Source organism: Pollicipes pollicipes, unplaced genomic scaffold, assembly GCF_011947565.3.
Source record: "Pollicipes pollicipes isolate AB1234 unplaced genomic scaffold, Ppol_2.1 Scaffold_5724;HRSCAF=6776_pilon_pilon_pilon, whole genome shotgun sequence".
Lineage (NCBI taxonomy): Eukaryota > Metazoa > Arthropoda > Thecostraca > Pollicipedomorpha > Pollicipedidae > Pollicipes > Pollicipes pollicipes.
This window is the reverse complement of record NW_023596746.1, coordinates 9,655,464-9,671,718: the sequence shown is the minus strand read 5'-3', so window position 1 is coordinate 9,671,718 and position 16,255 is coordinate 9,655,464. Positions and strand designations below refer to the sequence as shown.

The window sequence follows — 16,255 nt, the reverse complement described above, 5'->3', positions numbered from 1 at the left end:
CAACAAGAGCCTTGGCCCCTTTGACGTAACGTAATATATCACAGGTCATACCTGTCGATGTCCAATAGTGTGCATTTGATAAATGTTTCCAGGAGCTACTCAACGCCGTTTTTGACATTGTCGTGGCATCCTGAGTTCTAAAAATAACAGCGTGATAACAGCGGGAGAATTAAAAAGTACTCAGCTTCTTCGTGGCTCTAGCTTCCTTTGGTTTCTTAGAGGTCTTAGTCCTCTTAGACCGCTGTTAGAAGGTTCAAATGACCACCCGCGCCAATTTTGGGGCGAGAGGTGGCCCCATTAAACTCAATGCAAAGGTTGCAGATGTTTCTGATCGGCCTCTGGCTTTCATGCAGGGCTGGAATCTGCGAACCCGTCGCAAAGGCGGAGCCTGCTGCGTTTGCTTTGCTGTGAGCCCATTGGGGCGCACCGTTTACACAGTCCGGGTCCAGACGTAGCCTTGAGTCGCGTCACCGGCGACACACCCCCTCCTAGTCCGAAGTCCAGCGGCGTCACCGCGTGCAACACAACCAGCACGCGCTCATGTGTTTAAACTCCGACGGCTTCCAGTCTCGTGGCGGCTGGCCAGGCGCCAACCGAATTTCTTGCATGCATAAATGACCAATACAATGTACCAAAAAAAATAGTAAATAGATGCAACTAAAGGGATGGATGCAGTCAATCAATTAATAATGAATTGTTTTGTAGGATGATGTGACATCACATTGTCAAGACACGATGACAGGATAGCGTTGTAAAATTGATTGGCAAATTTGAAAGCATTCTAATTGCCTTCAGAGTTAAATGTACCATTCAAATAAAGATTACGAATTGATGTTTCAAGTCGATACAACGAGCCTTGGAAAATCAGTAAGAACAATGCACAGTACACCCTGCTTAATCGGATGAAATCAAAGATGAATCAGAATGAGCATCCGTCTGTTTTGCGTAATATCACCCGTTCAGTAAAACAAGTCGTCAGCTATGACAAGGGACATTGTGAGCAAAGCCTAAACAACATGTCCGTTATGAAAGAAAGCGTATGCTTCGTTATGCTTCCCGTAAACAAGGAAGGCCTTGGGCTCCTGGTTTTGCGGCATTATGAGCTTCTTATTCTTATACTGACAACAGTCAAACTTCAATACGCCTTAAGATACTGGTTTAAAGGACATTATCAAGCGAGCATTGGCTAATTTGTATTGAGTTTTGACAGCTGCAGCAACGCTTCCTTGACTACGTCGCTTAGCCAGTCCCTCCTGGTAAAATGATGGTTTCCTATTGTTACGATAAGATTCAAACTGATATATCCCAAGTTATGCACTAATCGAGCATCAGTATTCCGTTCAAACACGTCACATGCTTCCAGGAGTAATTCATGATTGTCAGCGTGTAGGACACAAGCCGTAGCACCAAACAAATGAAAGGTCCACATAAACTGCGGTCTACTGGGACGAAACATGAGCTTAAAGAGCATGATGCCTGGGGAAGCAGACTTGCACCTGGTGCGTTTCAGATTTATGATCAATCACGGGTAACCCAAAATTTGCATGTACCGAGCCTGATGTAAATCATTTGTCTTTGACCAGATTCAGAACCAGGACGGGTTCGATTCTTGTTGCTTTCATTCAAAAGCAGCGATGGCTCTCAAAATAAGAAAAATAACAGTTTGAATGACTGACGACCGTGGGCTGATAAACAGCATTGCAGCATGGCTTATCCATATCATTATTTTATGCCAATACATATAAATTTCCACTAATAATAAATAATGCAAGAACATGAAACTCTTTACGCACGCACTACATGAATCCAATACACATGGAAGTCTTACAAATCTACGCATAAAGGGCGCGTTAGGTTGTAAGCCTCTTTGTCGGCTCTCGTTAAGAGTCCAAGGAATTCCGTCACACCACACCATGGCACCCCGGAGAGAGGAGGCAGGTATTCGTCTTCCAAGGCCAAATTCACTGGCGGCCCCAATCGTGATCGCAGAGAAAAAGACGGATCCGACAAAGCTCCCAGCAAGCTCACCCAGGCTAGACAAACAATGCTAGAGCTCTCAAAAACGGCTCAACGTGAGCGGTGTTAGAGCGACACAAGCTACAGAACTTTCTGGGCAGAGCAGACCGGTTCTAATCCTATATTCGCGGAGCATACAGAGCCCTGAGAAGGGCCGCGTTGTGAGCTCACTGCGGCAGTCCGACTGCTGCTCCGAGATTAAACGCAAGTCAGGTCTCCATGCGCCCAATGTCTGCTTCGGTTTCAAGCAGCTCGTGCGCTCCAAAGACGAGCACCGCGGCCGCCGTCGTGCGCCACAGGAAAGGCGGCGGGCGTGACAAATAATTATCGTATTGTTGAAGCCTTCTAACGTTTAACTCTTATTGAACTGTTTGCATAGCGCACGGTCAGTTTCGGAGGGTTGTCTTCTATTATCAGCGTTCATATGACCTTGCTACTTACTAGCTGTTAGCAATTATCACACAAGCGGTGTTCTTTTTATGAACGTTTGAATTTACAGCCTGGAAGTTCAAGTGACGTTTTGTTTTTTCTTCATCCTCCTGCAGTTAACTACCGCATCGCGCAACCGTGTGGTTTTCTATCCTCAGCTGCGAAGGACCAGCATGGTGCACACATGTTGTGTTTTCTGCACTCAAGTTGCGAAGGATCGCGTTACGTAGCCGTGTGGTGTTTTTCTACACTTAAGCCGCGAAGGACCCCAATTATGAGGCCGCTTTGCACGCAGATAACATTGTGCATCTATTAGGCGCTGAAAATGTGAGCCATGTCAGGAAAGCGAGCCTCGAACTTGAGGAAATCATGTCCAGATGTTTTACCAACTGGTCTCTAACTCACATGCCTTACCAACTGATGATTCAACATTTCTTTAGCTTACTGCATGACCACGGCTGATGTTGAATCGTATTTATTGGAAATATCACGCTATTCAGGATGTTTTAAGTTACAGCTGGAAAGTTTGCATGGTATATTGTTCGTTTGCTGTGCTTCAGCTGTGAATGACGGCATACGCAGCCGTTTTGCAGACATGTGATTTCGCTCACCTAACAGGAACTGAAAATGTGGACATCTCCGGAACATCCAGACGGCCGCACCATGTGACCTTTTCACGGCCGGATTTGTCAGAAAAAACCACCAGGGCGTTCCAATAGGTTTGAATAGCGTTTGATTTGACTGCTCTTAAGTCATTCATTGCCCTTTAGTAGTAAAGGATTCCGGATCACCTCTGTTTGATTTGATCGAACCAACCGTTGATTCAAAGAACAATGGAAAACTAATGAAAAGTAAGCTTGATTCCGATAATTATTCGGCTTCAGTCATTTTTAGTTGAAGTCGATTCTGCTCATGTAGAGTCGGCCACAGCACCATTCTGCGGCGCAGAAAGTCGTTTAGTCTTTGCCATCCGCGCATGTCCCCCCCGTGGCAGAACTGATGGGTGGCAAGTCACGTGGTGCCCGATCACTGTGGCCACAGTTCAAGGTTGCGGCGGATCGTTCGTCACGTGACCCCTGACGCACGTGATGCGATGGCGGATGTCGCCTTGGAACTGGCAGCGCCCTAAACAGCGTCGGGCGATCTGGCTCTAATCCAAGACCGCCTATGTTTAGAAAAGCCGGCCGACGATCACCGCACGTCACGCCACTCGGTAGTGAGGCAACCAGCAGAGCAGCCGCGGGATGCAGGGGCTGTGGGGGATTTGCAGGATGCAGGGGATTGTCATGCAGCACCCAAACGTCCCTCGTTAAAGTTGAGTGTCGCTGTCGGGCCTTGGGTGCCCCTGAAGTGAAGGCAGCTCCAGCCACGTGCGGCGGGTCACAGGGACACTGTCGGAACTTGGGTCCCCCTGAAGTGAAGGGAGCTCCACCCACGTGCGGCGGGCCACCACGACACCTCCGGTGAACGATTGCCTCCGGAAGCCTGCAAAAGTGAACGGGTAGCCGCCCCGGCCGCGGGACGCGGTTGACAGCTGCGCCTTCAGTGACAGCGCCATCGGAGCCGGCCAACTGACCTCGCCGACGCATGACAAAGTTCAGGGAGCTACACGAAGCCGGACTGAAAACTTGCGAAAACAAATAGTGAGCGCAGAAGGAAATCGGTTCAGTGCAAGCCACAGGACCATGGAGCACAAACCGCACTCCGCCTGCTCCAGATGTGTCCCCCAGTCAGGCGTGGTCAGGTCAGGCCAGGATGCGTCCCCGGCCATGTGCCAAATTACGACTGCACCCCGGGATCGAACGTCTGTAAGGGCACAGGGGCGAAGAGCAGCGGTCTGGCGCACACCCACGTCTGCGCTCGCCGACGCAGGGGGGGGGGGGGGTACGCGGCTGGGACCACGGTCGGAGGCGGAGCTGGTGTGCACCAGTACACGCCAGATGCTCTTCAGTCGAGGACAGCGCTATCTGGCGGCGGCGCGACAGGAGGAGCGCCGTTGCGTCAGGGATCGAGTTCCGAAGAGCGCACGCCCGTGCCAGCAGTCGACGGCGTGCTCTGGCGGCGGCAGGCCCGAATAGCTGCGTCTGACGGCCGCTGTGACCACTGGGCGAGCTGCCGAGCAGGACGGGTGGAACGTCGGTGGCCGCCGCGCCGCCGCAGGGTCTGCCACGCTCCGGCGCCAGCGTTCCGTCCTCGTCCGGCGCGCCAGCGCGGCACTCCAGACCGCCAGCCCGGACGGCGACCCAAGTGACACCCGATGGCGAGGCCGAGACCACGGCCGTGACATCGGAACCGCGGCGACCACGGCGATTCGGAGCCGGCCCCGACCAGTTTTGTGGCCACGGCGAGATGGCGCAGCTGCAGTGCCCGTGGCCGACGGCCGTAGTGTCCGGCTCGGACAGCTCGCCCGAGCTGCTGCGCCGCCGCGTGGCCCAGACATGCGCGTGAGCGAACGTGATGTTCGATTAGTGTGCGACCCGGCGCAGCCGCGGTGGTCCACTTCCAGGACATCTGCGAAGCCGCCTACAAGATCAAGTCGGGCATCATGGTCACGCCGTGCAACGCGCTCGCCACATCTCGAGGAGTGCAACATGCAGCTGTTCTTCAAGAAGGGACTACATGCAGTACACTGGCAGTTTCAAGGAGCGCGGCGCACGCTACAACTCATGATGCTGACGGAGCGGAGCAGCGGGGGGGCGTCATCGCCGCCTCGGCCGGCACCCACGCGCTGGCGCTCTGCTACCACGGCCGGGAGCTGGGCGTCGCCGTCACCGTTGTCATGCCGGTGAGCGCGTCCGCCTACGGCCCCGCCGTATCAGGCGGCGACAACAGACGGTAAGCGCGTCCGCCTATGCCCCGCCGTCTCAGGCGGCGACAACAGACGGTAAGCGCGTCCGCCTATGCCCCGCCGTCTCAGGCGGCGACAGCAGACGGTAAGCGCGTCCGCCTATGTTCCGCCGTCTCAGGCGGCGACAACAGACGGTAAGCGCGTCCGCCTATGTTCCGCCGTCTCAGGCGGCGACAACAGGCGGTAAGCGCGTCCGCCTGTGCTCCAACGTCTCAGGCGGCGACAACAGACGGTAAAGCGCGTCCGCCTGTGCTCCAACGTCTCAGGCGGCAACTGCAGACGCTAGTGGAGCTGACTCGATGCTGAAGGCCGTTGCTGCATCATTTAGAATGCATCACGCCATGTAGTTGTTTTCTGATATCCATCTGTTTATAAGTACGCACGTTTTTAATTCAGAAAAGCATTGCAAGTGCACTTGTAAGGTAGTAGGTAAAAGCTTAATTTGTGAGGTAGGCAGTAGTTTAATTTGTAATAAAAAGCGGGTGGCAGGTATGTGTGTACGCTTTTTCAAGGTCTCGCTAGCTTGTGATGAATCTTGGTTTTCACTTTTGCGTAGCACGGCACACGACGCAGAAATGAACTTACCTCAAGTTCTTTCCAGAATAACCTAGGTCAGCATCTAACCCGCTCAGGTATACATACTTGTCCTGGAGGTATCAGACTTACGGCAGAGTTTTTAGGAGTCGTGTGGGTGACCGACGTCGCTCCCGTCACCACGTAACTAACCCTCTGATTGTCCGTCCTCATCTGTCCAACTGTCTGGTTGCCATGTCGCTGGCTGGGCTGTCGTCGCCTGCTGACCATGACGAGGTTGTCAGAGGGCCTTGTGTTCCGCTGCAGATCATCGCGCCAATCATGAAGGTTGCAGTCGTGCCGCGGACTACGGCGCCAACGTCATCGTGTGCGGCGATGACCTCGCCCAGTCCAAGGAGATCGCAATGACGATGGCCAAGGAGACCGACCTGCTCTACATCAACGGCTACGACCACCCCCAACATCCTGGCCGGGCAGGGCACCATGGGCTTGGAGGTGATGGAGCAGGTGAAGGACGTGGACGCCATCGTGGTGCCGGTCGGCGGCGGGGGCCTGATCGCCGGCGTCGCCATGGCCGTCAAGTCGCTCAACCCCAAGATCCTGGTGGTGGGCGTCGAGTCGGAGAAATGCGCCACCTTCTCAGCGGCGCTGGAGCACGGCCGACCTGTCCACACCAAGTGCCAGTCGACGCTGGCCGACGGGCTGGCTGTGCCCACGGTCGGCGTCAACGCCTACGCCACGGCCGCGCCGCTCATCGACAAGATGGTGCGCGTGTCCGAGGAGCAGATCGCCATCAGCATCCTGCGCTTGGTCGAGGTGGAGAAAGCGGTGGTGGAGGGCGCCGGCGCGTGCGGCCTGGCCGCCATCCTCTCGGGCGCGCTGCCAGAATTGCGCGGCCGGCGCGTGGTCGTGCCGCTGTGCGGCGGCAACATCGACACCACCATCCTGGGCCGCTGCCTGGAGCGCCGGCCTCGCCGCAGAGGGTCGCCTCTGCAAGTTCACCGTCACCGTCAGCGACCGCCCCGGCGGCATCGCCGAGCTGACGCGCCTCCTCGCCAAGCTCGGAGTCAGCAATCAAGGACATGCTGCACGAGCGCGCCTGGATCCGCAACGACATTTACAGTGTCGAGGTTAAGGTGGCTGGCCGAGACCATTTAACGCCGCCGAGATCGTACCGGCTCCGCGACCGCCATCTGCACAGCCTACGAGCAGGTCCGGTTCGGCCCCATCTGCGGCAGCTTCGACTGAGCGCCACCAGGCGGCAGGTGGGCGGTTGGACCTGCCCCGGACGCGGCGGCGGCGAAGGGCCGGCGGGGCCGTGTGCTCTCTGGCGCGATATTGTCGGCCACCGTGCCTTATCGTGAGCCTGCTTCAGTGCAGACTGATACGCTGCTATCAACGAGTACTGTCTGTCACCCAGATAGGGCCGAGCGCAATATGGGGCGGTGAACAGCGGTGCTGTGTGCGGGGTGATTTGTATTGGTTCGTTTGTGAGGCTTAGGACGGCGCTCATGTTGCATACCTATTATGATTACATATGATATAATGTGACATGTTTCAAGCGTATTGAAAGCCTGCTAGACCACAGACCGACGTCGGCCTGAGTTGCAAGGTTAGACTTCGAAATATCGGCACCAACTGTGGAACGACAAAGATGCCATACTGGAGCTTCATGAAATATCGATTGAGTAATGTGCGTAATTCATTGAGACAAAAATACGAGGACTAAATGGTCATCTAGAAACAGACACAAAAGCTATTAAGGAGAAAGATGCATACGCCTTGGACACAACGCCATCTCGTGATCTTGGCGCCATCTCGTGACGTCACGACGTCACGTCATTCAAGACATGACGTGACGTGACGTTCCAAGTGTGTCGAGCGCAAGGAAGGCTTCAGAATACATATGGAGTATATTGAAATAGAAAACAGGCATAAAATGTGCCAAGTCAAGCCCAGGGGTGATAAAGTTGTGATTTATCGGATGTGATCGGCAACAAGAGTGAGGCACTTTAACGAACTATTTTGTGACAAAACCGCCCAAATGGAAGCAAAATTACAACAGATCATCCCAGTCAGGCGGACACTCAAAGCTTAGCATTGGCCTGTACTCGCCAACACTGGCAGCGTGAGCTTGTGGAAAACACATGTCGGAACGTTTGCGTCTTGTTGTACGAGCAAGCTGAGTCACCAAATGCTTCAAACTATAGTAATTTCCATCCGGGTAGTTTTGAGCACGTGACAGAGTTATGCTTTAACTCAACTATAGCAGTGCTGACGTCACAGAGGTAATCTTGAATTTCCTTAAGGGGAGTGTTCCACATTTACATCAGGTTTTGAACAAAAGTAGCCACGTTGAATATCATTCGGTGCAGTTTTATAACCATATAGAAGAAAACACTCAAAACCTACGAATAAAAATGCAAGAAAACCATGAATAACTGTCACGGCATTGGTGCCTCGGCAAAATGTCCTCCGACATCGACATGGCAGTACTTACTTCGACTGCACGGACTTTACATGGCATAGGTGCTACATGACAAGGCGTGTAATGCAAAAATTATACTCGTCATTACTTATGCAACAAAGACTTACACAGTCCTCATTCATACGCGATATTACTTCTGATGTTAAAAACTCATGCACGGCATAAGTCCTACACGACAAGATGCACGCCGGAAAACATAAACCAGTCATTAGTTCTACGGTGGAGACCTGATCACCAAGTGTTTGCTGCAGCACTAATGTCGCACATAAGTCTTTGCAGCAGAAGTAATGCCGTGTGTAAGTAATGGTTGTATAAGCTTAGGAAGCATGCGCCATGTCGTGTAGCGCTAATGTCGTGTATAAACTTTTGCAGCGGAAGTAATTCGCGTATAAGTAATGAATGCATCATCTATGCAGCCCACCAAGGTAGCTTTGCTGTCTTGAGCAGCCCTTTCCAATTGAAAGTATACCGATAGTTTATGAGCACGGGTGTTGATTGTGTTCTTTCAACTAGGCTTTTGCTTCCCCCCCCCCCCAAATCAAGTTGGCATCCCCCTCCACAGGTGAATTTGGTCCTCCAGCCCTCTGGGTCTACGTATGTGCGTGCAGTGCATTAAATATCAGATCTATAAAAAAGGTGTCTAATAAGTGTTCCACAGACAAAGAAACAAGAAAGTGCACAGCTGCGAGGCCACCTTCTGTTGAGTGCAATTGAGCGAGCTCATCAAACTTAAGATCTCCGCGTTCGTACCACGTTTACGGGAGCATTCCGTCTGCCTGTATCTTGCACGATTTAATTGCACAATTTCCTGCCTTGTGAACTTCTCTCTAGTTTTATGTTCTGTCTGAGTGTTTTGGCATTTTTCAGCGATTTTCCAAGTTATATAGGCTGCAACAAGGTGCGCTCTCTGAAAATTCTGCCCAACGTGTTATCAGGGAGTTAAGACAAACAAAAGGTCGAATATTAGCAACCCAAAACAGGGCGATTTCTCCTAGGCGCTATGTTCGGAAGAACCTTTGAGACATGCCGACCTCCACCATGAAGTGAACATTCAATGAAACAGTTACGAAAACCTGAGGACTGACACCAACGCGACAAAACTGACAGCGGTAATCGTCCGACAATGCATCAGCGGACAACATCAGCCGTTTCGGCATGCCTGTCGCGCATGCTGCGTTACAGCCTGAAGGCCGCCTTGCGGCTTCTTGCCGGGTTTTTTAGCGGCGGCGTAAGAGTCGCCCACACTTCGACTCACGCTCATTATTTCCGAAGCCATGCACGCCTAACACGTTCTAAAGTCGCACGTCTGAGTGACATCGACCCTACGTCGATTACCGAAGCCTGGTTTCGACATCGAGGCCGCGGTGATTATCATGCCCGACGACAACATCTCCCTCTGAGATGGCAGCGAGGGGGAAACGCATTGGAGCAGGTGCGTAGTTTCCTATTCATGTTGGGGAAACTCAAGCTCTTTAACTTTGAGGAAAGTACATCCAATACAGGAGAAAACTTGTTTCTGTCGTGCACTTTTGTTAGGTGGCAGGTTTGGTCATTTTCCCAGTTTCGGCGCCCAAAACCCTGTTTTGCACGAAGATACCATCCCCTCGGGGTGGGAAGCTTGCTGACCGTTCTCACGACGACGGTGATTCGCCTCATGCAGTGTTTCACCGTCCAGTCCACAGCACCGCTCCAAGATTGGAAAGCGTCGTGAGTCTAGAGGCAGATGTAGATTAAAATTGCTGAGGTGACCGGCAAGCTTACAACAAACAAGTGCGTAAGATACCCCAACTCCTTCGGACTTCACCCACCACGACCACATGTCCACCCTAAAGGTCCCGTCTTCAGGAGGAAACCAGCCTTTGCCTTCCAACCCTACCTCACTGCCAATTCCCTAGATGAGTACTACTAGACCACCCTTCTTCCGGTGGGCATGCCCCAGGCCGTAAAAAATCTCGCCGATCGTGAAGATGCTGGGAGTGACCATCGATTGCACCCTATCCTGGGAGGAGCACATACCCAAAATAGTTCAAAGGTGCAACGCCATCCTGTTTTGTCTAGACAAATTTGTCGTCATTTCCCACCCGAAGCCCGCACACTCCTTACCCAGACCCAAGTTTTCCCCGCGTCCTGTACTGCCTCTCAGTCTGGGGCGAGGCCGCCGCCTTCTATCATTCCTGGTGCAAGAAATCATAAATTTTCGCGGTCATGATCGTCTCGGAGGTCCAGATCACATTTCACCGATCGTAAGGTCGCTGGGCTGGTATCAATGACCTTGTTAGCGCGCCGCGACCACACTGGCGTTTTCAGAGCCCTTAATGTCCCCCCCCCCCCCCGTACCCCGATGGCGGTCCGGTCGCTGTTCACTCCTCGGACCGCTGTGAGTGAGTGTATCACGAGGTCGGCGGTGGGCGGCGCTTTGGAGCTGCCCTTTCCGGCTGTCCATGTCGAAGAGTGTACTTTCATATCGTGCGGTCTTGTCCTGGAACCACCTGTCGCCGGCCGTTTGCAGCCTCCCGGAGCCGTGCTGCGCCCACATCTTAACTTGAGAAATGTCAAGAAGACGGTCCTGCTTCGACTTTGTATGCCATTCCCAAACTCTCCAAGTGCCATCATTTTCGCCGCATCTTCGTGTTTATCGTGCAACTTTGTAACCCATCGACTCGAATCCAACATTAAGCCACACGTATGGAGCCACTCGCAGTAAATACATGGCATGGCATGATGCTCAAACCCCGACTTGTTCCACACAGCACCGATGTAAACAGCAATGGCGCAGTCTGCACCCGATGCGCTCGACCGATTCACACTGCTGATTGCCAGGCCTAGTAGTTCCTCTAGAGTATGGACGAACTGAAGGCATGGATTGAAGAAATGTCTATAAAGGGTCACGTTTAAGATAGCAAGCTTATTCACGGTTGGAAACACCTGGTTTATTTATTCCATGTTAATGGAATCGCATGAAGACAATCTTTTCCTCGTCATGGTGTTAGGCATATGCTTAAGCTTCATCGAAACATTTTCAAAGCTTTTTAAAACTTTTCGGTGCATTCATTAATCGTGAAAACGGCTATTGTTTAAGATGCTAACACTCCAGAACGTATATCATCGGGACAATAGCGACAATAGAGCATCGAGGCAACTAAAAGCAAATTTCTTATTACTCGGAAAAAGGAAAGGTTCTCATAAGTGTTCAATAGAATAATTTGTAAATTGGGCAAATGAAACTTCCGAAACGAGCCCAGTTCTGCTGTGTTAATGTTTATAATGTTTAGGGCGCGTAGCATTTCGTTTGCCCTTGTTAGTTTCATGTAGATTTTCCTCCAGGTGTTGATATAGTCCGTTCCAAATTTCGTAGTGACATATATATATATATATATATATATATATATATATATATATATATTACGAGCAGCGTACAGCTGATCGTAAGAGTCAGCTGCGTATATCATGCCGTGAAAATCACTGAAAATCACCTTGGATGGGTTACTGACCTTGCCGACCTCGCGTTTGACCCGTTCAGCGGTCTTGTACACCTCTTCACGCTTCGAGAGATCGCATGTATACGCGTGTGCCTCTCCGCCAGCTGCCGTATCAGTCGCACCGTCTCGTCATTACCTGTGGGAGGGGGGGGGGGGGTCACTACAAGATCTCCACACATTCCCTGCCACCGACGCGACGACCACACTGTCAAGCGAAGTAAGTCCCTCGCGTCCCGAACGTGTTACAACATATCTCCTGCACTGAAGCACACACCAGGTGATGGCATATTGCTTCGCGGTGAAGCCAACGCTGAAAAGTACCTCAGGGTCAAGTCACACTATCTGGATGATCAGCTACGTCTCCAGCAGCACGACTTCCTAGGTGATGCACAATATGCACAGAGCAGCAATCCGTTCTAATGTCCCCGGTGCGGCCCAGCTGTAGCACGCTCAAGGTCATCACGTCACATCAGGCTGCAACAGGCACTGCGAGGCTGTGCACCCACCGACCCGGTGGCCTGGAGCCCAACGTGATCACTAACCGCGGAAGAGCGATCAAGTCGAGAAAGCTGACAGGCTAAGGAGGGCCGAGTGGCTGACGTTGCTATAGTTTCAGAACAAGAACACGCCAAGCAGCCTCAGACGGTCGCCAGGTTGTGGAGTCACAGACGATTAACTTCGCGTGCGGTTTTTCGAGGGCTACGCCTCCTGGGGGCCTGCCATGGCGAAGTTAGTGACTTTGGTTTTTATTTTCAGTCTGAAAAATCTACAGACGCAGATCATAAACTTGCCATCGGGAAGCTGTGTGAATGTCCGGTTCAGGAGGCATCTACACCGAAAGTTGGATGACGCTGAAACGAGCTATAAGGCGGCGTGACGTCATGAATGTCCTGGTGGCTGGTCGGCGGCGCCACGCCACGGCGTCAACGCGCCAGAAACATTTCCCAGGGCCTTTCTCAGGTAAACTCTGAACCGGTTTCGATCGGCGTCTGCGATAAGGCACCCCGGCCAGTAGCACAAGGCACAATATGAATTTGCATAGTGATGACATTTGCGAGGATGGTAAACGCATGGTTTGCCAACTTGTGTGAGTGTTGCGAGGTTTGCTTGACCTCGTCCCCTCCTATACAAATTGGTGGCGTCGCCCCTTGCTAATGGAGTCGCCAAATGTTGCGCCAAGGTATCTATAAAGTATCTATAAGGTACAGGGCATTTGTGGCAGTATCGGTGAGAAGGGCCGAAAAGGTCATTTCTAGGTGGCAAGATACATCTCTAACCGCTCTACAGTCAAAGGTCGAAAAACTCCGAACCGCAAAATTTCGTCGGCGCCGGCGGACCGCGGAAGGGTTTTCGTGGCGTCACACCAACCACTAATCATTTCAGCTAGGCACCACTTTGCGGATCAATTGAAGCCTCTCCGTTGATATTTTGACAGGGGTTTAGGGATTTGTCAACTAATCTACAATGAGAAAACCAGAGTTGACCACACAGCATGAAACAATTACAAGGTGTTTCTGGAGGTCAGACGCTGTCATAGCCGCTAACGGTCCGGCGGAGATAACACGGCGGAGCGGACAAGCCCAGGTGACCTTGTCAGTGATGCGTGCCGACCGGTCCGAGCAGTTTTTCTGCCATACACAGGCACGGCAAACTGTACAGGCAGGTTTGCTAAACAACATTATGCGGCTGTTTACTGCTGGACTGGTGGCCTGGCACCGACAAAAAGAAGGGACGAATATTTTGGTAGGCCGATAAAACCTTGCACAATTTCGATGACATCGGGGCTATCACATCGTTGTGTAACACCTTCAACGATGTCGAAATACCGACGGGGAAAATGTCGAGTTCGACCTAACTGGAAATACTCGACCTGAATAGAAATCATGCCATTTGCTAACATCATTTTTTCTTTCATTTATAAAAACCTGTTGATCCAAAAAGGTGACTTTTAATGTTACTACTCCGGAACATGAAACGATGTCGTTTTCCACGCTGATTTCGATCGTAACCCTTCTGCCAATGTCACAGACTGACGCCGCAGAAAACCAGTGCTCCATGCTCGCATCCCATAGCGGCCACACTGGGGCAAAAACTCCTTACAAAATGAGGTATACAACCGCGCCTTACGTCGGCCGATCAGGGCCGTGTCTTCCCTCACTCCACGAGAACCGCGCCCTTCCTCGTCTGACGGGAGCCACGCCTCCCCTCGCCCGACGAGAACCGCGCCTTCCTTCGCCTAGGGCCGGGTTTTCCCTCCACCGACGAGAGCCGGGCTTTTCCTCGCCCGACGAAACCCTCGCCAGGGGTCTGTCATTATTGAAGCCGCTACAGGCACGCTTCCACCAAGCTGTGACGTCACATGAGCGGTGTCCCGACTGCGCCGGGAGTTCACCACCGATGCTTTATGCGGCGTCTTTCTGCGCAGGCAGTGCCAGCATCCAAGGTTGTACTTAGAAGTCGCTTGAATTTGGCTGAATGGATTCATTTTCAGCACCCCTGGCATTTCCGTTGCAGGAGCTAGCAAGAGAATGTCTGTAACTGCTACTTGTGCCCGAAGACACTGAAGCCAGATATCCAAATTGGAAATATTGCTATCATCTAACGTTGCAAGTCCTCAGCTGGTGCTCATACGCCTACAGGCTGTTGACAGTGGACGGTGTGGGGCCACACCCATCTCTTTGCAATGAATAGCTGGAACGCAAGGCGGAATATGCGACTTCACGAACTGGACGAATATTGGAAATTGAGCAGTCTTCACGGAAGCAGGCAGGTTCGGCCCTTCGTCCGCGTCAATTATATGCACAGCACAGCTGCGCAGTGGGCTCCTGAGATTCGAAGGCACAACATTTGCATTACAAGTTGAACACCCGTACACTGCACTACGCTGTCTAGCGCCACCGCCGCCGAATTCGAGAAATTGGGCGGTAAGCTATTAAAGTCAATTTTGGCACTTGGAAACATGCGATTTTGGGCCCTAGGAGAAAACGGTACATATGTTAATGATAGGTAGTGACGCAGTCTGTTGTATGGTACTGAGATCATACAAATCTACCAGGTGGAATAACATATAAAGTCTTTCAAACTTCACGGCGAATCCCAAAACAGCGAATGCCTAATAGGGGTTTCAGCAATCCTCTGACGCCATCAGTAGTCGGCAAAATCGGTCAAATCCCCGGATGGGGTGCGTATTGAAACATCCAATGTTCTTATCGCCCAGTGGTTAACGTTCTAGATCGCTGCATCCAGCGCACATAGCATCCAAAATCGGTCAAGAATCACGACATCCGAGTTTGCAGCATCCAAGACCGCAACATCCAAAGTTCATCCATAGTTCATAACATACAGCGTTCATGACATCCATAGGATGGAGTGCAGTGCCAATCAAAGCTTGTCAACTGGATATCGCGATTGCTGGATGCTACAATCACTGGATGCAATGGCTTTGGACATTACGAGGTTATATTTTATGAGCTCCGCCAATGGGCACGGAATTAAACGCATTTTTGATGTCATAAATGCTGGACGCTACAATATGCGACGCTTTGATGTCCCTCTCCCTCCTGCGATGACTGAACTTGGTTGCATGGCATTGTACCAAGCTTTCCCTCGCCGACAAGCGACTTAATGTTTGTATTTTGCGCGGCATGATAAATCCACCCTCACGTGCTGATGCGCGGATTAGTGCCTTCAAATAAAACTGCTGGGAATCGCATATGACGTCTAAGTTGAATGAGTAAGTAAGTAATAAGTGAGTAGTAAGTAAGTAACGTGCAAGTTGTAAGTGCCTTTTCACCGCATGCCCTAAAGCTCCGGCTGCCGGCTCTGTTGCGCCGCTGCCCGCACCGGTCCAGCCACTTGCGCTGGTGCCGCCCCCGTCTCTGACGTTCATCCGACGCCACCCCCGCAGCGCGACCGAGCAGCGCTAGGCCGACACCGTATCACAGACGTGTCCATGAGAGAGGATGACGGCAGCTAGCCGGGATTGCGCAGCTGAGCAGAGCTGGGTTAACACCGTATCACGCGCGTGTCCAAAATCGCGGATGACCGCAGCCAGATGGGAAAACGCAGCTGAGCAGAGCTAGGTTAACACCGTATCACGCGCGTGTCCATCCTCGCGGATGACCGCAGCCAGCTGGGTTTCTGTCCGCCCGAGGTCAACCCCACGGCGTGGCTGAGCAGCAACAGGCTAACATCGTATCATGCGCGTGTCCATCAGAGGAGATGATCGCAGCCAGTCAGGTTTATGCACGCAATCGGCACGCATGCGATGAGAAAATTTGACCGGCTGAACCGAAGGTTAGCAGGCTAGGACAGATAATAAGATTCCTGTTATATCAACAGCTGCGTTTTTCTCAGAACTAGAACAAGGTGATCAAGCCGGCAACCGCAAGCGCAAATCTCTGAAAGCTTAGACTTAATGTCAACCACCAGTGAGAAGCATCTGAGTGTCGCTGCACCGGC

General features: G+C 52.0%; 1 pseudogene; it reads left to right on the top strand.

The window, feature by feature from the left end:
- The first annotated feature begins 4,794 nt into the window (after window positions 1-4,794).
- On the top strand, window positions 4,795-15,720 carry LOC119102472 (L-threonine dehydratase catabolic TdcB-like; annotated as a pseudogene).
- The last annotated feature ends 535 nt before the right edge of the window (window positions 15,721-16,255 follow it).